This window comes from Terrapene carolina, unplaced genomic scaffold (genome assembly GCF_002925995.2).
Source record: "Terrapene carolina triunguis isolate 2854851 unplaced genomic scaffold, T_m_triunguis-2.0 Scaffold192, whole genome shotgun sequence".
NCBI classification, from domain to species: domain Eukaryota; kingdom Metazoa; phylum Chordata; order Testudines; family Emydidae; genus Terrapene; species Terrapene triunguis.
Genome location: NW_020664543.1, coordinates 26,687,236 through 26,708,694, shown reverse-complemented (window position 1 = coordinate 26,708,694; position 21,459 = coordinate 26,687,236). Strand labels below are relative to the sequence as shown.

General features: G+C 49.3%; 1 pseudogene; it reads left to right on the top strand.

The window, feature by feature from the left end:
* Positions 1-11,089: 11,089 nt before the first annotated feature.
* Positions 11,090-17,285, top strand: LOC115271248 (annotated as a pseudogene).
* Positions 17,286-21,459: the final 4,174 nt, after the last annotated feature.

Sequence of the window (21,459 nt, the reverse complement as noted above, 5' to 3'; positions counted from 1 at the left end):
AGCCTCTAGCTCAGGGGCCGCAGCCTCAGCCAATGATTGGGCAAAAGCACTGGGGCAAATATTGGAAAAGGTTGTGCTGTCCCAGGCTATGTTAAACTCTTGTCGTGAGTTAAGATTATTTGCTGGGGCAGAGGAGTTTGAACCCTGGTTGGAGCATACCACTGAAATGCTGCAGGAGTGGGCCGTACCTGATGCAGAAAAGCGAAGATGTCTAATAGAGAGCCTCAGTGGCCCAGCATTAGATGTGATTCGCACCCTGAAGCTCATTGACCCTGGGGTCAGTGTGAAGGACTGCCTAGAGGCCCTTGATCATACCTTTGGGAGCGTAGAGGGCCCTGAAGACAGTTACTGTAAGTTCCTTAATTCCCGACAGCAAATTGGCGAGAAGATTTCAGCCTATATACAGAGGCTGGAGAGACTGCTTCAGAGAGCTGTCATGAGGGGAGCAGTGACTGCTGAACAGATGGATCGGACCAGACTGGCTCAAATTGTAAGAGGAGCTCAGTATCAGAACCCAATTCTACTCCATCTCCGGCTAAGAGAACAACGGGAACATCCCCCAAGTTATTCCCAGCTGATAAAGGAGGTCAGAGAAGAGGAAGAAAGGCAGGCTGCCAGCGAGTTTTGGGAAGCCCAAACATTGGAGCCAGCCGGCACAACACCACTGCAAACGGCCAGTGTCCTGATGGTGAGCACCACAGAGGAACTTGCCCAACAAATGCAGGTCCTGACAGAACGGATAGCTGAACTGCAAAGCACCATTGACCGAGCTAAGACTTCCAGGAATAAGGCGCCTCTGACTGTGGCGATGGAAAAGTCAGCATTCAGAGCCACCATCCGACCTGGGTGAAGGGGGAAAGGATAATTCTTCTGCTACCGATGTGGTCAGGACGGACACAGTGCTGGCAAGTGCCATAATGAAGAAAACCCCTCCTTAGTGTATGGAAAACTGAGGATCAGTTGGGAGAGATCCGGTAGCTGCCAGAGAGTCCGGGGACGGGGACCACCCAGGCCTGCAGGAGTTGAAGATTCCCCCAGAAACGACCGTCCAGCTGGGATCCCCGCAGGACTGATAGGGCCTCGAGCAGAGGTCATGGTGAAGATTGAAGGGGCGGAGTGTAAAGCCGTGCTTGACACTGGATCTCAAGTGACTATTATATTTCAGTCATTCTACCAACAGATGCTTAGGCACCTGCCTATACAGCCACTGACTGGCGTTGGTCTGTGTGGCCTCAGCATGGATGAATACCCCTACCAAGGGTATGTCATAGTGCACCTGGAATTCCCAGAGGAGGTTGCGAGGGTAAGAGAAGAGGTGGACACAGCTGCATTAATATGCCCTGACCCTAAAGGGACCTCTGATGTGTCTGTGCTGATAGGGACCAACTCCAGTCTCTTCAAGGTGCTCGCGGATTACTGCAGACGACGGGCTGGGGACCAGTACCTGAATACCCTGATGATCCATACGCTTTGTGCTGAAGCCTATAGGAAGATTGAGGGTGCTAAAAAGGAGACATCTGAGCTACCCATTGGGGCGCTGAAGTACATGGGCACAACCCCCTTAGTAGTGCCTGCAAGGACAGAGCAGGAAGTGCTTGTCATGAGTACCCGGCTGAAAGGCAGTAAAGGGGTATTAGCAATGGTAGAGCAGCCAGTTGAAGGAGAGCTCCCGGAAGGAGTGCTGGTCTCCAGTGGAGTCATAACCCTACCTGCTGAAGCCCAGGAAAAGGTGACTATACTGATTGCTAATGTAACAAGTCGAGATGTTGTTGTGAAGCAAAGACAAAAGATAGCAGACCTCTTCGAGCCTGAATCAATTGTAAAACCCCAGTGTGAGACTCAAGTTCCGACAATAGACCCAGCAAAGTTTGACTTTGGAGATTCACCGTTGTCCAAGGAGTGGAAAGATCGCCTGAGGAGGAAACTTTGTGAAAGATCCAAGGTGTTCTCACTGCATGAGTGGGATGTGGGATGTGCAAAAGGAGTAGAGCACAACATCAGACTACATGACTCTCGACCTTTCAGGGAGAGATCTAGGAGGATTGCCCTCTCTGAGATGGAAGATGTGCGACAACATCTTCAGGAGCTGGCTGCGAATGGCATCATTACAGAGTCCCGCAGCCCATACGCCTCACCCATTGTGGTGGTCCGTAAAAAGAATGGGAAAATCCGGATGTGTATTGACTACCGCACCCTAAACCACCGTACTGTGGTTGACCAGTACACAATGCCCCGAGTCCAAGATGCCTTAGACTGTTTGCTAGGAAGCCAGTGGTTCTCTGTGTTGGATCTTCGGAGTGGATACTACCAGATCCCTCTGGGTGAAGAAGATAAGGAGAAGACAGACTTCATCTGCCCATTAGGGTTTTATCAGTTTGAACGCATGCCCCAAGGGATTTCTGGAGCACCTGCCACATTTCAACGTCTTATGGAGAAAGTTGTGGGAGACATGAATTTACTGCAAGTGTTAGTTTATTTGGATGACCTGATTGTGTTTGGAAGAACCTTGGAGGAGCATGAAGAAAGACTTCTTAAAGTGCTTGATAGGTTGGAGGATTATGGTTTGAAGCTTTCAATTGACAAATGCCAGTTCTGCAGGACCTCAGTGAAGTATGTGGGTCACATCGTGTCCCAAGAGGGTGTGAGTACTGATCCCGATAAAATAGAAGCACTCACTACATGGCCATGTCCAAGTAACTACAGAGAACTCAAGACCTTTCTTGGGTTTAGTGGCTACTACCGCAGATTTGTGAAAAACTATGCTACGATTGTAAAACCTCTGAATGATCTTACCAGGGGATACCAGTCCAGCAGGAACAAATCTAAGACCAAGAATAAGGGGAGGTCCCCAAAGCCTCCTGTACAGAGACACTATGGCCCCTTCGAACCATTTGGGCCACGGTGGGATGAGAGATGTGAAAGGGCTTTTCGAGAAATCATTACTTGCCTAACTCATGCTCCAGTCTTAGTCTTTGCTGACCCAAGCAAACCATTTATCCTGCATACTGATGCCAGTTTGGAGGGTCTGGGAGCAGTACTGTACCAGGAGGTGGAAGGCAAACGTAAACCTGTAGCCTTTGCCAGCCGAGGACTGTCTGATAGTGAAACTCGCTATCCCATCCACAAGCTGGAGTTCTTGGCTTTGAAATGGGCCATCACTGAGAAATTTCGAGACTACTTATATGGTGCTCAGTTCCAGGTGTGGACAGACAACAACCCACTGACCTATGTGTTAACAAGTGCTAAGCTGGATGCTACAGGGCAAAGATGGGTGGCCGCTTTGGCTAGCTATGACTTCAGCATTCAATACCGATCAGGGAGAAGCAATGTAGATGCAGATGCATTGTCCAGGCGTCCACAGGCACCAGGAGTTGCTGTGATACCCACAGATGGAGTGAGGGCTATTTGCAGTGTGAGTCGCCGGGAGCCAGAGTCCCATGAGAGTCTTCATGGATGTGCTGCCGAAGCTTTGGGCCTGCCCCCTGAATGCGTGCCTTCTGCTTCAGTGAACTATATTGCGTTGGACCAATCTCCTTTGCCCATGCTCAATGCAGCTGACTGGCAGGAAGCCCAGCTGCAAGATATTGACATTCGTGATACACTACTTGCCAAAAGGGAGGGGCGAAGCCCAGCTGTGGTTGTCCCACCTAACCCGGAGGGTAAACTACTATTGAGAGAATGGACCAAACTGAAACTGATTCAGGGAGTGCTACACCGAGTGACCACAGACCCTTTACAAAAGCAACGAGCACAGCTAGTGCTGCCAAAAGAGTACAGAGCCCTGGCCATGAGGGCCCTGCATGACGACTTTGGACATTTAGGGATGGAGAGGACCCTGGAACTTCTTCGTAGTAGGTTCTATTGGCCTCGGATGGCTGAAGATGTTCGCAGGAAATGTGAGACCTGCGCTCGATGTGTTAAAAGGAAAACTCTGCCCACGTGGGCTGCATATCTGAAGAACATCACCAGCAACAAACCTCTGGAGCTGGTATGCATTGATTTCTTGTCTTTAGAAGTAAACAAGAGAAATATTGGGAACATTCTAGTAGTGACTGACCATTATACGCGATATGCGCAGGCATATCCCACATGTGATCAGAGGGCCACCACTGTTGCTCGAGTACTGTGGGAGAAATATTTCTCAGTTTATGGATTTCCAGCCCGGATACACTCGGATCAGGGGCGGGACTTTGAGAGTCACCTTCTGAAGGAGGTGCTGAGGATAGCGGGAATTAAAAAGTCTAGGACAACGCCTTATCACCCTCAAGGTGATCCACAGCCAGAGAGGTTCAACCGAACCCTATTAGATATGTTGGGGACTTTGCGGCCAGAGCAGAAGGCAACCTGGAGCCAACATGTCGCATTTCTGGTGCACGCCTACAATGCCACAAAGAATGATGCTACAGGAGTCACCCCATATCTCTTAATGTTTGGGCGAGAACCAAGATTACCCATAGACCTGTGCTTTGGTGTATCAGAGGATGGAGATAGCTATGAAACTCATCAGCAATATGTATCCTGACTAAGAGAAAAGCTGCGGGATGCTTATCACTTAGCTACATCTGCGGCTTGGAAGAACGCAGACCGGAACAAACATCGATATGATGCTAGGGTACGTCTGCAAGAACTCCAGCCGGGGGACAGAGTCCTGCTGCGAAATTTGGGTATTACTGGCAAACACAAGATAGCTGACAGATGGAAGGCAATACCTTACTTGGTGATGGAAAAACTAGGAGACCTGCCGGTCTACAAGATCAAACCTGAAGATGGTCCAGGGCAGACAAAGACAGTGCATAGAAACCTTTTGCTCCCTGTGGGGGAATTGGTAGACACCCCGTATGAGATGGGCCACAACAGGGCAACCGGGCGGAACGAAGGTGCTGGACCAAAGCTGCCCTCCAACATGGACAGCCAGCCCCCTGTAGCTAACCTACCCCTATGCAGCACATGCGAGAGTGAGTCTGAGGAGGAAGACACAACCATGGTGTATCCTGGGATGGAGATAAGATCTCAGTCTCGATCAGCATCAAAAGAGAGCTCCTCCTCTTCCTCCCTAAACCCCATGGCAGAAGTATTTAGGCCCATTCCTGACACCCCTGGGCCACAGGTGGGACCCCCATGTGATGACACACACAGGTTATTGGACAGTGGAGACATACAGGTGGAGGATGTCCTGGGCACCTTGGACCCTCCACTGTTAGAACTAGAACTGCAGGGGCCTATGCCAGTAGCCGAGGGGCCCTCAAAGGAAACCTCCCCATCTGTCATTCAAGAGGCTGTCCACTCTACCACGGTAACAGAGAGTCTCAATAGACGAGACAGGGTAATAAGACCAGTAAAATGGTTGACTTATGATGCACCTGGGGTGACTAGTGAGGAACCAATATGTTTAGCACACAGGCTTGTGGAAGCTAAAGTGGGCTATCTGAGGCCCTTTGGAGGGAACCAGTGAGTTGGTATAATAGGGAGTGTGATTTGTCGGGACGACAAATTCTCGGCTGGGGGGAGGATGTAAGCAGAGTCAGGATGAGCTCTACCCTGACATCTGGTGGCGAATTATGGCGAGTGTGGAAAAGAACTCCAGGGGCTGATCTTGTTTGCATAGGCACACCCACTCGCCTGGCATGAAACACAGCAACTGAAAGTGGTTACTTTGGCTGGTGTGGGATCCCCAGTTTCTCTATTATTGGGGCAGGAAGAATAAAGTTTTGTTACCCTGATTCTGTGAATCAAGGCCAGTGGAACTGTTGTATGACAGAAGGACTGAGTGAGTCCTTCACCATTACCTAAGTAGCACTTGCTTGACAAGGGGCATGGGTTACAAAACCCAGTGAATTGAGAGAGGATGGGGACAGGTATTTGTACCTGATGGTATGGGCCCCCTCTGAGGGTTTGAAACACCTATTGCACCACCTCCTCTCTCCACTGTTGAATGTCAGAGCTAACTTTGATTCCCTTAGGAGTCTAGTTACAGGCTGCTGAGCTGAATTCACTTTGGGCCAAGGGTGCACCAGCACTGGGGCTCCCCTACTATACTATGAGCTGAAATCACAAAAGAGCTGATGTTATTAAGAGCTGAGATCACTGAGTGCTGTGTTAACTAGTGGGGGAGCCTGAAGCTATATTGCTCAGCAGCTGGCGGAGCAATTTGTGGGGACGACTGGAGGAGCAGTGAGTGGTGTGGAGCCTTGCGGGGCTGGTTGGAGTGGTCCAAGGAACGGCGAGCTGAGCTGTTTGCGGGGACGGCTGGAACGGCTCACAGGTCGGTGAGCGGAGCGGAGCGGAGTGGAGCAGCTTGTAGAGCGGAGCAGTTCGTGGGGTGGCAGGAAAGTGGACTGGCTTGTGGTGAAGGCTGCGGCGGAACCCCCACGGAGAAACAGACGGCTGGCCCAGCCTTGGATCACGTAAGGTGCCCCTTAACACCCTGCGTGCCCCCCCCTTTTTACTCTGGGGCTGCACTGACCAGGGACAGAGACTTTGGGGGTTGTTGGACTTTTGGGACTTTGGGTGGTTGCTGAACTCAAGAGACTTTGGGGCTGTTGGACTTGGGGGACTCTGGGTGATTTTTAGGTTGCTGGATTCAAGAACCAAAGGGAAAGGACAGCCCCATTTGCTGGGGTGGGTTTTGCTCATGGTTTGTGTTATGAATCCTGTTTGTGGTGTTTTTCCAGTTTTTTGCTGATGTCGTTTACCTCATGTTATTAAACATTTTCTGCTACACTCAGACTCCGTGCTTGCGAGAGGGGAAGTATTGCCTCTTAGAGGTACCCAGGGGGGTGGTATGTAATTGTCCCAGGTCACTGGGTGGGGGCTCGAGCCGGTTTTGCATTGTGTTATTGAAACGGAACCCCTAGATACAGAACCCGGCCCTTGTTGCTGCCAACTTAGATGGGCAGAAGGGTTACACACACTTTTGAATTTCATTTCCTGTTTTCCCAGTGTGGAGAGCACAGGTGACCACGCAGAGCTCATCAGCACAGGTAACCATGTAGTCCGAGAATCAAAAAAGAACACCAGCATGGACTGTACGGGAGGTACTGGATCTGATCGCTATATGGGGAGAGGATTCCGTGCTAGCAGAACTACGTTCCAAAAGACGAAATGCCAAAACATTTGAAAAAATCTCCAAGGGCATGATGGAGAGAGGCCACAATAGGGACTCACTACAGTGCCACGTGAAAGTTAAGGAGCTCAGACAAGCCTACCAGAAAACCAAAGAAGCAAATGGAAGGTGCGGGGCAGAGCCACAGACATGCCACTTCTACGCTGAACTGCATGCAATTCTAGGGGGGGCTGCCACCACTATCCCACCCTTGACCGTGGATTCCGAGGACGGGGTAATCTCAGCCATGCTTGAGGATTCTGCGGACGGGAAGATGAGGAGGAGGAGGAGGACAACGAGCTTGCGGAGAGCACACAGCACTCCGATCTCCCGAACAGCCAGGATCTTTTTCTCAGCCTGACTGAAGTACCCTCCTAACCCTCCCAAGGCATTATCCCAGACCATGAAGCCATGGAAGGGACCTCTGGTGAGTATACCTTTGTAAATATAAAACATGGTTTAAAAGCAAGCATTTTTTAATGATTAATTTGCCCTGAGGACTTGGGATGCATTTACGGCCATTACAGCTACTGGAAAAGTCTGTTAACGTGTCTGGGGATGGAGCGGAAATCCTCCAGGTACATCTCCCTGAAGCTCTCCTGGAGGTACTCCAAAAGCCTTTGCAGAAGGTTTCTGGGCAGTGCAGCCTTATTCTGTCCTCCATGGTAGGACACTTGACCACGCCATGCTAGTAGCAAGTAATCTGGTATCATTGCATGACAAAGCCTGGCAGCGTATGTTCCCGGTGTTTGCTGGCATTCAAGCAACATCCATTCTTTATCTCGCTGTGTTATCCTCAGGAGAGTGATATCGTTCATGGTAACCTGGTTGAAATACGGGAATTTAATTAAGGGGACAGAGGTGGCCGTTCCTACTGGGCAGTTTGCCTGTGGCTGAAAAGAAATCCTTCCCTGCAGTTAGCCAAGCGCGGGGGGGCGAAACGGGGGGACGATTGGCGCTGAGCTTTTCGCATTTGGCTAGCAGGGATCTTCCCTAATACCAGCAACGCAGTGGGGGGAGGGATAAAGTGATCATCCCAGAGAATTGTATGCGGGGGGGTTAGTTTGGTTTCTGCTGCTGCAAGTTAACAGGAAAACCGCAGCACTCAACGGGCTTTGCTTGGTATGTGGGAAAGGAGGGCGCTGCTTTTCTGAAGGCTGCAGAAGCCGAAAGACAATGGCTTACCATGGCTGCATGCAAGCCAAATTCTGTTGCCTGGACCTGCGTCTGTGATCTCTAACACCAAAGCTGCAGGCACTCAATATTAAGATGCAAAATGCGACCTTGTACTGAAATCACATGTGCTATGTAATGTGAATAGTGTAGTTCACCGTGAAAGAGTATAAGCATTATTATGTAAAATATATCTTTTTAAATACTTCTCTCCCTTTTTTCCCTCCCTCCCGCAGCTGCAAATTTTTCAAGCCTCCTTCCTCCGTCCCGAAGGCTATCTTAGATAAGGCGGCAGAAAAAAAGGATGCGAGACAAAATGTTCTTTGAAATCATGGAATCGACCCGCAATGAAAGAGCTCATCTGAATGAGTGGAGGGACGCGGTATCAAAGTACAGGAAAGATGCAAGTGAATGTGAGGAAAGGAGGGACCAACGTGAGGACATGAGGGACCAACGTGAGGACAGAAGGGACCAACGTAAGGAGAGGAGAGATGAGAGGTGGCGGCAGGAAGATCAGAGGAGGCAGGATGCAACACTGGGGCTGCTGTGTGAGCAAACGGACATGCTCTGGCATCTGGTGGAGCTTCAGGAACAGCAGCAGGATCACAGAGTGCCGCTGCAGCCCCTGTATAACCACCCTCCCCCCTCACCATATTCCATAGCCTCCTCACCCAGACATGTAAGAACGCGGTGGGGGGAGGCTCTGTGCACTCTCCCACTTCCACCCCAGTGGACAGCCCAACCAAAAGGCTGTCATTATTTTGAACTTTTTTAGTGGCGTTTTCCTTCCCTCCTATCCTACTCCCAAACCCCACCCGGGCTACCTTGTCAGTTCTCTCCCTCTTTTTATAATCAATTAATAAAGAATACATGATTTTTAAATGATAGTGACTTTATTTCCTTTGAAAGCAAGCTGTGATCGAAGAGGGAGGATAGGTTGCTTACAGAGAATGAGTTAATCAAGGGGGCGGGTTTTCATCAAGGAGAAACAAACAGAACTTTCACACCGTAGCCTGGCCAGTCATGAAACTGGTTTTCAAAGCTTCTCTGATGCGCAGCGCTTCCTGGTGTGCTCTTCTAATCGCCCTGGTGTCTGGCTGTGCATAATCAGCGGCCAGGTGATTTGCCTCAGCCTCCCACCCCACCATAAAGGTTTCCCCCTTACTCTCACAGAGATTGTGGAGCACACAGCAAGCAGCAATGACAATGGGAATATTGGTTTGGCTGAGGTCTGAGCGAGTCAGTAAAGTGCGCCAGCAACCCTTTAAACGTCCAAATGCACATTCTACCACCATTCTGCACTTGCTCAGCCTGTAGTTGAACAGCTCCTGACTACTGTCCAGGCTGCCTGTGTATGGCTTCATGAGTCATGGCATTAAGGGGTAGGCTGGGTCCCCAAGGATAACTATAGGCATTTCAACATCCCCAACGGTTATTTTCTGGTCTGGGAAGTAAATCCCTTGCTGCAGCCGTTTAAACAGAGTAGTGTTCCTGAAGACGCGAGCATCATGAACCCTTCCCGGCCATCCCACGTTGATGTTGGTGAAACATCCCTTGTGATCCACCAGTGCTTGCAGCACTATTGAAAAGTACCCCATGCGGTTTATGTACTGGATGCCTAGTACTCCGGTGCCAAGATAGGGATATGGGTTCCTTCTATTGCCCCACCACAGTTAGGGAATCCCATTGCAGCAAAGCCATCCACTATGACCTGCACATTTCCCAGAGTCACTACCTTTGGTAGCAGCAGCTCAGTGATTGCTTTGGCTACTTGCATCACAGCAGCCCCCACAGTAGATTTGCCCACTCCAAATTGATTCCTGACTGACCGGTAGCTGTCTGGCGTTGCAAGCTTCCACAGGGCTATCGCCACTCGCTTCTCAACTGTGAGGGCTGCTCTCATCTTTGTATTCTGGCGCTTCAGGGCAGGGGACAGCAAGTCACAAAGTTCCATGAAAGTGCCCTTACGCATGCGAAAGTTTCGCAGCCACTGGGAATCATCCCACACCTGCAACACTATATGGTCCCACCAGTCTGTGCTTGTTTCCCGGGCCCAAAATCGGCATTCCACGGCTAGAGCCTGTCCCATTAACAGCATGATCTCCAAAGCACCGGGGCCCGCGGTTTGAGAGAATTCTGTGTCCATGTCCATGTCCTCATCACTCTCGTTGCCGTGCTGCAGTCGCAGCCTCCTCGCCGCCTGGTTTTGTAGGTTCTGGTTCAGCATAAACTGCACGAGAATGCGCGAGGTGTTTACAATGTTCATTACTGCTGTCTTGAGCTGAGTGGGCTCCATGCTATGGTATGGCGTCTGCACAGTTCACCCAGGAAAAAAGGCATGAAATGGTTGTCTGCCGTTGCTTTCACGGAGGGAGGGGTGAGGCTGTACCCAGAACCACCAGCAACAATGTTTTTTGCCCCATCAGGCATTGGGGTCTCAACCCAGAATTCCAATGGGCGGAGGAGACTGCGGGAACTATGGGATAGCTATGGGATAGCTACCCACAGTGCAACGCTCCGGAAGTCGACGCTAGCCTCGGTACATGGACGCACACCGCCGAATGAATGTGCTTAGTGTGGCCGCACGCACTCGACTTTATACAATCGGTTGCCCAAAATCGAATTCTGTAATTTCGGAGTAATCCCGTTGTGTAGACGTACCCTTGGAGCCTCCTGGCCACTGTGAGCAGAATGCGTGGGATTCTTCTCCCCTCGCCCTCCCAGAGCTGTCCTATTTTTGAGCTTCTTCCCTCATGAATAGTGGGATTCTGTCTGGGGCAGCAGGTACTGACTGGGGAGCACCTGTTGTTTCAGATGCCGGTGACCTTCGAGGAGGTGGCTGTGTACTTCACCGAGGGGCAAGGGGCTCTGCTGGACCCCGGTCAGAGAGCCCTCTACAGGGATGTCATGCAGGAGAATTATGAGACGGTCACCTCGCTGGGTAAGGATTTCTTTCCCCTCAGCTATCTGAAGCCATGGGGTCTGCATTTTTACATTTGGTCAGGTTCTTCCCTGGTCAGTTAGATTAGAGCGAAATAAGTCACATAGTCCACAACTCCAATGTGAGAGAGCCATTCACCTCCAAACCCCCTATAATGGGATAGGGGAGTCATGAACCTAATGGACATGCTAACTCATCCCCATCCCTCCAGCTGAAGCAGTGTATTATCCTATCTGCATTAATTCTCACTCACACACAGTATCTCTGTGCACCTCCCTTCCTGGGACTAGCTCCATATGTGGGGAGGGCTCTGGGCTCTGGTGGTTTAGACATAGGCAGAGGTTTAACACCAGAGCTGTTTGTGCCTCAGCAAGTTCCCCAGAGCCCACAGATCCTGAAAACTCCTAGTGAGGGTGTGAAAACTCCCCCAGATATTTGCCTCTCCCAAGGGGGCTCAGTTACCATGTTCCCATCTGTTCAGATCCCACAACCCTCCAGGAAATCATGGGGTCAGTTTAAACTCAAGATGTGCCCTTTGTGACAAATACTCCACCAATCCTCAGTGCACTCAGATCATGCTTGTTTTCACCCCCTGAGCAGGACTCCCCATTCCCAAACCTGACCTGATCGCCCGGCTGGAAGCAGGGGAAAAGCAGTGGATCCCGGATCTCCAGGACTCCGAGGAAAGGAAGATCCCAAGAGGTATGCACGCAGGCGAAGAGTCAGTGACACTAACACAGAAACTATATGGCAAATGGAGGAAAAAGCTAAAAATCCCCAAAATGTGGTGTGAGCCCCCTCAGTTCTGCCTCATCTCACACAGGTGAGGCTCTGATCAGAAGGTGTCGCATCATCATGGCAGATATCGCTCATGCCTTCCCACCCACTCTGTTAGCTGTTAGGAGTTTTCTGCCTGACTTCACCCCCCTGTGAGTGTTCGGATGGGATGTGGAGAGAGAATCCAATTTCTCAGTCTCCCCAACAGTTACTCTGTTTTCACTCTTTTCTGTCCTTTCTATCAGCCCAGGCACTAACTCCTGCCTGGATTCTCTCTCTCTCCCCCAGCAGGTGATGAGACAATGAGTGAGGGGAATCCACAGCAGGAAGGTCCTGATCAAGTGGAACTCCAGGCGATCTTTTTGAGAAGAGCTGAAGGGAATTTTTCCCAGTGCTTGGAACAGAGAAAAGTCTGGAGTAATTGCCACGGGTCAGAGAGGAAGCTGGGGAACTGCCAAACTAAGAAACTGGATGAATCAATCAAATGTGGAGGAGGAGGAAAGGATCCCAATGAAACCACAGCCCAGCAGACAAATCACAAAGAAAAGAAATCCTATACATGCTTGGACTGTGGGAAACGCATCAGTCATCACTCAGTGCTTATTAACCATAGGAGAATCCACAAGGGAGAGAAACCCTGTACGTGCCTTGAGTGTGGGAAAAGTTTCAGTGCACCATCTGCCCTTATTGTACATGAGAGAACACACACAGGAGAGAAACCCTATAAATGCTTGGACTGTGGGAAAAGCTTCAATGAGAAATCAACTCTGATTAAACATCAGAGAACCCACACAGGAGAGAAACCCTATAAATGCTTGGGCTGTGGGAAAAGCTTCAGTCAGCGCTCACATCTTATTAACCATGGGAGAATCCACACAGGAGAAAGACCCTATAAATGCTTGGACTGTGGGAAAAGCTTCAGTCGGCGCTCATATCTTATTAACCATGGGAGAATCCACACAGGAGAGAGACCCTATAAATTCTTGGACTGTGGGAAAAGTTTCAGTCAGAACTCAAACCTTATTAGACATCAGACTATTCACACAAGAGAGAAACCCCATAAATGCCTGGATGATGGGAAAAGCTTCAATCCCCGCTCATACCTTCCTAAGCATCAGAGGATTCACATGGGATAGAATCTATAAATGCCTCGACTGTGGGAAAAGTTTCATTCAAAGAACAAACCTTGCTTCACATCAGACAATCCACACAAGAGAGAGAACCCATAAATACTTGGACTGTGGTAAAAGCTTCAATAACTGCAGGAAAAGCCTCTTCCAGTGCAGAGACCCCAGCCTGGCCAGGACCCCTCCTTCCTGGGCCCCAGCCCCTGCTCCCAGGAAGGGCAGTGCTTGGAGGGAAGGTAAGAGAAACCTTCCCCCACCCCCGGTGGCCCCAGGGAGGGGTGCCTCCTGGTTCCATCCTGGCTGCAGGGAGAGGGTGCAATTGAGTTGGCTGCGATTCCCTGCCCTGTGCCCAGGAAAGCTGCCACCAGCTCCCATTGTTTTCAGGGCGCATGAAGCCAGCCCATGCCGTGGGGAGGGCTGGGACAGCAATACCTGGGGAATATAGGGGTGTGGGAGCCGAGAAACTGCTGCCTGTAGGAATTTGCTACCTGTACCTGTTACTCATATGTAAGGGATTGTTAAAAAAACTGGTATTGTAAAAAACTGCTATCTGATGTAATTTGGTACCAGTAGTAGTGAGAGGTAGCGAATTGTTACCATTAGCGCAGTTGCTCATAGGTAAGGTTATTCTTATTTGCTGACTTGTCCTAATTTGCTAAATCTTGACAGTGGTGTGGGTTGGAAGCATAAAGTCTTCGCCTTCCAAATGACCCTGCCTGGTGTACGTATGTATCAATTACCTCTTAATAGAGAATTGTAAAAAAATAGAGTGAGATCATTTAAACATCATTTATTTTGCAGCTTAATTTGCTGGGCTAACAATGTAGCATCCTGACATTGATACTTGTGCCCAAGTGACCTGTGGGTTGGATTCATTTTAGTGGGACACGGGACATGTGGAGGATAATTTAAACTCTTTATTTCCTTAGGGTTTGCATTTAATATACTTCTGTGTTGGTGCGATCTCTGACCATTACCGTTCATCAACTCAGCCGGCAGGCACAGGCAGCAATGCACTGTCCTGTTGCCTTGACTGAGAAAGGTTGTGATCAAAGGGAGTGTAGATTCCAGCAAGTTCCTGGGGTAATATCTCATTGGAGATGAAAGGGCTTGTTCAGAAAGAAATTTTGAAGTCTGTAGAGTAAAGATGAGCCAGATGAGTTTGTCTCCATGCAGGTATATTTTATTCTCTGGGGGCTGGGTAGAAAGGAGAGAGAAGTATTTTGCATTTCCTATTTCCCTTACTGAGGGCCATCTATGCTCACCTGAAATTTTTCCTGGGAGAAGCAGTTCCTATCTATTTATTACAGGGTCAAAATATGGCTGCCATCACAGAGGCATTAGTGGTGGTGGAGGTGAGAAGAGGGCCAAGAAGGCCTTTCCCTTCCTCAGCACTCCCATGCATGTGGAAGCTATAATATTGCTGCTGCCTAAGTACCCTGATGGCAAATGGGTAGGGGCAAAAGGCACTGCCAGCTGTACTGAGCACCCCAGAGGAGCCAGGCACTGTGTGGAGTGTATGCTGCTACACCTATCCTGTACTGGTGAGGGTAACCCTCAGTCCCCAGTGCTCCTGGTGGCCCCAGGGCTTCCCCTGGCTTCTACCAGCACAAACACCGCACCAGCACAAACACCGTTTGCTTCTCCCCCGCCTCCCCACCCAAAGGGATACTTGAAAACACCTGGAAACAAAAGGACTTGAACTGGGTCAGGGGGGAGGGAAGAACTACTGGACCCAGGCTGGAAAGACACCTTTGGCCTGTGTAGGACTCTACCTAAAACAATATCTAGGGTGAGGAATTATTATTGGTAACCAATTTCTTTAGTGAATCTAGCTTAGTTGGCGTGCTTTGTATTATTTTCTTAGTAATGCGCTTTGTTTTGTTTGCTATTTCTTTAACCCCTTAAAATCCACCTTTTTTTGTAGTTAATAAACTTATTTCTGGCTTATAATATAACCCAGTTTATGTAATTTCTAACTGGGGGCAGGAAGTTGTGCATACCTTCCTTCACATTGAGGGAGGAGCCGAATTTCATATAATTTTGGGTTTGTACTCCAAGGCAGGTGAACACCTGGGGCTGTGGCAGGTCCCTTAAGCTAAGTCTTCCCAGAGCTGATCTCAGTGTCTATATTGTTCTGCAGCTGGGCCCGGCCCTGCCTGTGTGCTTGGCTGGAAGATGCTTGTGATCCTGGCCCAGCAAGACCAGGTAAAGGGTGCCCAGGCTGGCAGAAAAGGCGGGCTCAGTGGTATTTCAGCTCATCAGGTGACATCCCAAGGGTCCAACCTGTCACATGGACTATGGACTTACACTAAAAGGAGCATTCCAACCAATGGACTGAGGACCTTCCAATCTTTTGGAAGTTACCAGAGACTTTACAAGCCAGCAGTTTATTCCATCACTGCTTCAAGCCTCATACAAGATCTTTGCATTGAGTGTATGTATTTGATTCCTTTGATCATTTTAACTCTCTCCTCTTTCTTTTCTCTTTCTAAATAAACCTTTAGATATTAGATACTAAAGAATTGGCAAAATTGTGATTATTTGGTAAGATCTGAGTTATATATTGACCTGGGTATATGGCTGACCTCTTGGGATTAGAAAAACTCTTTGTTTTATGAAATTGGTTTTAAATAACCACTCATAAAATCTAGTGTCTGGGTGCTGAAACAAGTATGGGGATACCTAGGGAGACTGCTTTTCTGACTTCTTGTTGACAAGTGTGCTAAGACAGAAGTTTACTTTTGTTACTGGTTTGGTATATCTTGTGGAGGAATAACCAACAGTTTGAGATGGATCTACCCCATTTCTCAGCAGTTTGTAAAGAATCTGGAATTCTCAGCTGTGACCCACTGAGGTACGGTTACACCCTCACCTCCAACCCTTTCCACCTCCTGACTGTATCTCACATCTCTGAAGGAATCAGGCAGTAACTCCATCCCCATTCAGTCTCAGCCTTTCAGAGTGTGAATCTAGCATTCACCCTTGGTTTTCAGGCTGAGAGATGTTGATAATTTTCATTGTTCAAACAACACAAAAATTTCATGATAAAGGGTAAAGAAAGGTTAAAATAAAATTTAAAAAGGACTCTTCTGCTGACATTTGTATCATAAAGTCTTCAATAAAGCTGTGCTAGATCCTGTCAAACTAAACTAATATCAAAGTATGTGACCAAACGGCCTTCAGTAAGAGAGACAAACCAACACTACAAGGTGGCCTACATTGACACTTACAGATTCATAAAGTGAAATCCCACAGAATCATAACTCCCAGAAGAAGGAAAACAAATTCATCCTTTTTCTTCTGAACTGGCTAAACCTGTTGCACTCAGCACCTTCTCATTATTTCGTTGTGTCATTTACAAAAGTTTCAACATCATCGTAATGCAAGAAAGAAAAAAAGAAACAAAAGCAAACAAAAGGCAAAATCTGTTCATCTACAAATCTTCTGGACTTGGCTGGTGTAAGCTCCGAAGCCACTTTACCAATAGACGAAAATGGGGACTTAAGTTCAGAAAGCTGAAACAAAGCTTTAGGGTTCACTTGAATCCCCCTCCAGGTCTGGGAAACTTTCACCTCTAGCCCTCAGGAAGATGTCAGGATCAAAGAAATCAAAGTGTGATTCCTAAGCATGGAGAGCAAAGAACACTGTTGGAAGTGCCGTGCTGGGAGGTGTGTGTGTGGGGGGGGGAAGGGGGTAGAATGGAGAGAAGATAAACTCTCCAAGGCTCAGCCAGAGGCTGTTGTGTCAGGGCGGAGAATGACAGTGAAGGGGGGAGGAGGGAATCCCTCCCACTTTTCCCATCACCCTTGACTAACATAGAATCCAAAACACCACATTTTCCTATCCTGGCTCCAGCACTTTTAGAATCTATTTAATTCTGGTCTCTAAGGGAGTCAATGTACAAAAAATAAATGTTTTTGACATAACCTGGAGCAATGTGAGACTATGTGGGAATGAGACAATCTCTCCCCAAAGGGGGAACTCACTGACTCGAACAATCACTCCGCTAATGGGGGGGAATCAGAATATAGAAGATGGTTGGGGTCAGTCTAGACAAAGAAAAGTGGGGGAAGGGGAGATTTGCTAGCTAATCCCAGCCACTTTTCCCACCACAGAAAAACCCTTTGAGGCTGATGCTGAGGAGGCAGAGGTGGGATCCTGAAGCCTTTAAGCCTCCCACAAAAGAGCCTGTGGAAATCAGACCCTCTCAATGGAGCTTTCTGAATGCAGAGGGGGCAGGGAAAAGGGGCAGAGGGGGTGAGTGATAAGAGGCAGCACCACACTTCCCTGTACTCTCCTCTCTTATCCCATGATCCCTAATACTTGATTTCCCCAGCACCAAGCGGAAGGTGAAAGCCACCCCCATCCTGGGGCCAGGCCATAGGATTCCAGCATTAGAAGGCTGACTGCAGCCCCTCTGCACCACTTGGTGATGCTGGATTCCCCTTCCATGGTGTGCTGGAGCTACTTTCCCTCCCTGCAGCCCCAGGTTAGGGATTGTCATGGTGTGGGTGTAACGATGCTGCCTTGGGTGGGACCCAACTGAGACTACCAATTCAGGACAAATTGCTTAAAGCTGGGCAGTTACAGCCCAAGGCTGGGGTTCCTTTGCACACCAAGGCAAACCAAACCAGCCAAATAGAGAAGACTTTGGTTTTACCGCATTGGCTAACCATAAGTCACACAAGCAATTCCCTTAGACACTCCAGTTTCCCAGTATCACCACCAGTGCCACTCGCTATGGAGATGAATGGTTATGAAAACTAATACCCCAGTAAAAGAAAAAAGGTTCTCCTGATCCCAAAGGACCAAGACCCAGACCCACGTCACTGGAATGGGTTACGTAGGGAGGTGGTGGAATCTCCTTCCTTGGAGGTTTTTAAGGTCAGGCTTGACAAAGCCCTGGCTGGGATGATTTAGTTGGGATTGGTCCTGCTTTGAGCAGGGGGTTGGACTAGATGACCTCCTGAGGTCCCTTCCAAACCTGATATTCTATGATTCTATGAATATACAAATCAGATCTTACCCACAAATCACGCTGTTGCCACTCCTTTAGAATCTAAAATCTAAAGGATTATTCATAAAAGGAAAAAGATCTAGATGAGAGCTGGAATTGGAATCAATTACATACAGTAACGGCAAAGTTCTTGGTTCAGGCTTGTAGCAGTGATGGAATAAACTGCAGGCACAAATCAAGTCTCTGGAGTACATCCACAGCTGGGATGGGTCATTCAGTCCTTTGTTCAGAGCTTCAGTTTGTAGCAAGGTTCCTCCAGAGGTCAGAAGCAGGATTGAAGACAAGATGGAGGAGTTTTCAGGGCCTTTTATATCCTCTGCCCTGTGGAAGATCACAGCAGCAAGATGGAGCCTGGAGTCACATGGGCAAGCCACATGTCCATGCCTGACTCAGTTCTTTACAGGCCGATGCCATTGTTTACATGTTAGTTTGAACGTTCCCAGGAAAGCTCAGATGTGGATTGGAGTCTCCCAAAGTTCATTGTCAGCCAAGTGTTTCTTGATTGGGCACTTACTGAGAATAGCCCTTTCTTAAGAAGCTGACCAAATGCTTCACTGAAGCTTCTTAGAATCAAAACACATTGAGATACTAGTACATAGCCAATATTCATAACTTTAACTACAAAATTGATACACCCATACAGATAGCATAATCATAATCAACAAAGCATAACCTTTTTATAGACACCTCACACGACAACCTTTGTACAATATTTGCTGCAAATATATAACAGTGGTTGCAACCATGGTCTATACAGTCATAGGTTATGTCAGTAACGTCACAGAGGGTTCCAGTGGCTCTCCAGACTGTGGGTGGGTTTCACCCAGAGGGACAGAACAGGAATTAGCACCGAGGGTGTGAGAGCCTTCCCAAAAGTGGGGGGGCCCACACCAGTGAGGCCTGTCCCCTTCCCCCCCAAAGGTCCCAGCCCTCCTCTTCCCCCAGAGGCCTCCGCCCCCAGAGAAGCCAGAAGCTGGAGCATGGCCAGGGAGGCCACCCAGACCCGTCTGCCCTCTCCCGGGGTGGGCGAAAGCAGCCCCTGCATGTGTCCCTGTTCCCCAGCCCCCATCCAGAGCAGGTGGAGGCTCTCCCTGACCTGGCTCTAGCGGGGGGCGGTGTGTCTCAGAGCTGCAGCCCAGCCATGATAAAAGCTGTGCTGTGAGCTGTGGGAAGCCACGGCAGACACTCCCCTGTGAGCTGTGGGAGCCACGGCAGACCCTCCTCCTGCCTGTGATGCAATGGATCCGCTGAGAGCAGCCCCTGGCCTGTGTCCTTGCCCACCCGGGCAGGTGGAGCATCTGCGCTGTGGCTCCCCACAGCTGCCCGTCTGCTTTTACCATGGCCAGGCTGCAGCTCCAAGGTCCCCTCCTCCAGCCCCCGGGCTGGAGCTGGGTCAGGGATAGCCATGTGGGCAGCTGTGGTGAGCCCGCATGGAGTCACGGACCCTCCACCTCCACCTGCTCTCGTCTGGGAGCCCAGGGGATGGGGACACGGGTCAGGGGCTGCTCTCAGCCCCAGCACAATGCAGGCAGGTGGAGGGTCCAGGTGGCTCCCACAACTGCCCGGGCTCCCCAACTGGGCTCCATGCTGGCCTGGCCAGGGGGCGGGGCCTCAAGGGGAAGAGGAGGAGAAGGGGGTGGGGCCCACTGTGGCAAAAAGTGGAAGGGATATGGCCCCTCCCAACCCCCTGGTTCCAGTGCCACTGACTAGTACCGGGGAGATCCTTTGTCCTGTGCTCAGCTTGATATGGTACTATTCCTCCTGAACAGAACACAGACTCAGCTTACAAGTCTCAGGGAGGAGGAAGATGGGAGAACTCTTTAGGGACATCGTGAATGTACTAGAAACTCCTCAGTAGTTTCAGGCTCCTGGAATTTAAAGTCAATCCAGAAGTTAACTTGTTAGTGAAGTCTTTCAACTTTTATTCTAAGCTACAGATTGTCTCATCTGAGTGTACGGTGTTCATCTGTCCTTGGGATTTTAACTTTAATGACTACTCAGCAGGTGAATGCCCCCTTTGTACTGCAGCTGGTGAGGTGAGTGTGAAAGTGAAAGAATAAAGAACGTATTCAGAGTTATCATACGATGGTGCTGGTATGAAGGGGAAATATCAGCCTTTATCATAGGAACAGAGTGATATTCTATCTGGGGTCTCATTGCCAGGAGGATCAGCCTCACCCCCAGCCTACGGGGAGCAGACCCAAGAGTTATTTTATTTTGCTATCCCTATCAGAGATAGGGTGACCAGATGTCCTGATTTTATAGGGACAGTCCCGATTTTTGGGTCTTTTTCTTATATAGGCTCCTATTACCCTCCACCCTCCATCCCGATTTTTCACACTTGCTGTCTGGTCACCCTAATCAGAGAAGTTCTGCTGTTTTTCTGTGGCATCCAGGAACAGTGGGGAGGAGACTGGAGGGATGAATTCCTCAGTCTGTGCCATTTGCAGCTATTGGTGCAAACACAGTGATTCCCAGAATGCTTTGAACAGCAGCAGCACGGGAGGGCAGAGGGCTTTGAACCCAGGCACAGAAGAAAGAAAAAACAAGTTTGGGGCAGTTACTGAGCTGGAAGCTCCACCAAAGAAAGTGAAAAGGGGCAAAATGGAGGAGGGGTGTAGGGAAGAAGGTGAGAATTATATCTGCTGACTGCAATTGTCCCCTCCTCACCTGGCCTCAGGTTCTCTCTGGTGCCTGTTCTTGGCCTGGGTACTACTTCTGCTCCCCTGCCAGAGTCCTCACTTCTAGAAAAGTCCTGGCACTCTGCAGGGGGCAGCCAGCCCTGGGGCTGCTGCACCTATAAAAGGTCCAGGATAAACAGAGACCTCCAGTCTTCATGGCTCTCTGGCCACTTGTCTATTCAGTTGCAGGAAGGGAATCTGGGGACTGACTGAGGGAGCCTGGGGAGCAGCCTCCTGGGACCAGGAAAAGGAAGTTAATCCTGTGGGAAGGAAGCACTGACTGGAGATGCTCTTGGGGATGCAGGTAGTTACACAGGCTGCTCTGTAACTGGCCACATCTTCAGGAGTTATCAGTTGGCTAAGATCTATTGAAGTCAATGTATCATTTTTGTATCATGCGTTATAAATATGTGTGGTATAGCTGTATCTCAAACCTGTGCTGTGTTTCTGGTGACACCCCTGAACAGATTGACATCAGCACTATCCAGCCTGCTTGATGGCATATCAAAGGCAATCAGCTATACAATGATCCCATTGAGAGAAGGCGGGGTTACACCTATGAGTCAGCAGGACATATAGGGACATGCCTGTGGACAGCAGACTGCAAGTGCTTTTCCATGTCCATCTGTGAATTTGTG